General features: G+C 51.3%; 1 pseudogene across 1 annotated transcript; it reads left to right on the forward strand.

Annotated features, from left to right (window-relative positions):
- Window positions 1-357: 357 nt before the first annotated feature.
- LOC105508786 lies at window positions 358-1175 on the forward strand (annotated as a pseudogene). The gene has a single exon (XR_001001331.1). The product of XR_001001331.1 is annotated as a phosphoglycerate mutase 2 pseudogene (transcript).
- Window positions 1176-1426: the final 251 nt, after the last annotated feature.

Raw genomic sequence — 1426 nt, forward strand, 5'->3', positions numbered from 1 at the left:
CTGAGTTAATGAACAGGCATTTGCCGAAAACCTTGAGTTGCTCTTGAATCATTCCATGCACTTTCAATACAAAACTCTGCCAGTGGCAATTTGCATTTGTTTCTTTTTCTCTCCATCTTTCTATTTTAGGAAGGAGAAAGAGGTGATACTTTCTGGAATAATTTCCTATGAGTGAATTGAATTAGTTTTATTGCTAGTATTGTTATAGATCTGTATCCCTACATAACTATGTTGTGCCAACTTGGGAGCACAGAGTAAATTTCTTCTTGGAGCTGTCTGCAATGATGGCTTTAAAATACACTTCAACAGGGAAGCAGCCGTCCCCATCCGGAGTCCTCTGTGGTCCCTGCTGCCACCATGGCCACCCACCGCCTTGTGATGCTCCGGCATGGCGAGAGCACATGGAACCAGGAGAACCGTTTCTGTGGCTGGTTCGATGCAGAGCTGAGTGAAAAGGGGGCCGAGGAGGCCAAGCGGGGAGCCAAAGCCATCAAGGACCCCAAGATGGAGTTTGACATCTGCTACACGTCGGTGCTGAAGCGGGCCATCCGCACCCTCTGGGCCATCCTGGATGGCACGGACCAGATGTGGCTGCCTGTGGTGCGCACTTGGCGCCTCAACGAGCGGCATTACAGGGGCCTCACAGGCCTCAACAAGGCAGAAACGGCCGCCAAGCACGGGGAGGAGCAGGTGAAGATCTGGAGGTGCTCCTTTGACATCCCGCCGCCCCCAATGGACGAGAAGCACCCCTACTACAACTCCATTAGCAAGGAGCGTCGGTACGCAGGCCTGAAGCCCGGGGAACTGCCCACCTGCGAGAGCCTCAAGGACACCATTGCCCGGGCCCTGCCCTTCTGGAACGAGGAGATTGTTCCCCAGATCAAGGCCAGCAAGCGAGTGCTCATTGCAGCTCACGGGAACAGCCTGCGGGGCATTGTCAAGCACCTGGAAGGGATGTCAGACCAGGCAGTCATGGAGCTGAACCTGCCCACGGGGATCCCCGTCGTGTATGAGCTGAACAATGAGCTGAAGCCCACCAAGCCTATGCAGTTCCTGGGTGATGAGGAAACGGTGCGGAAGGCCATGGAGGCTGTGGCAGCCCAGGACAAGGCCAAGTGACGGGCTGGGCTTGGGCAATAAAGGTACCTCCTCCCACAAAAAAAAAAAAAAAAAAAAAAAAATACACTTCAACTTCTGCATTAGGTGGTGCAGGATGTTTATATATTAGTTTGTGGGGATGGGGGCAGAAAAAATGGTCCTTATGACTTTAATACTACTGCTGTTACAGTTTTCCACATGCATTCTTGATCCTTTATTCTTGCTACAACCTTGGATGGTTACAAGGGGGCAGAGGGTGGAATATTACCTCTAAGTCCACTTATTCATCAGTGTCTTGAAGATGAGATATGTCTGTGTGCTTTTCAGT

Source organism: Colobus angolensis, unplaced genomic scaffold, assembly GCF_000951035.1.
Source record: "Colobus angolensis palliatus isolate OR3802 unplaced genomic scaffold, Cang.pa_1.0 Scaffold168, whole genome shotgun sequence".
NCBI lineage: Eukaryota > Metazoa > Chordata > Mammalia > Primates > Cercopithecidae > Colobus > Colobus angolensis.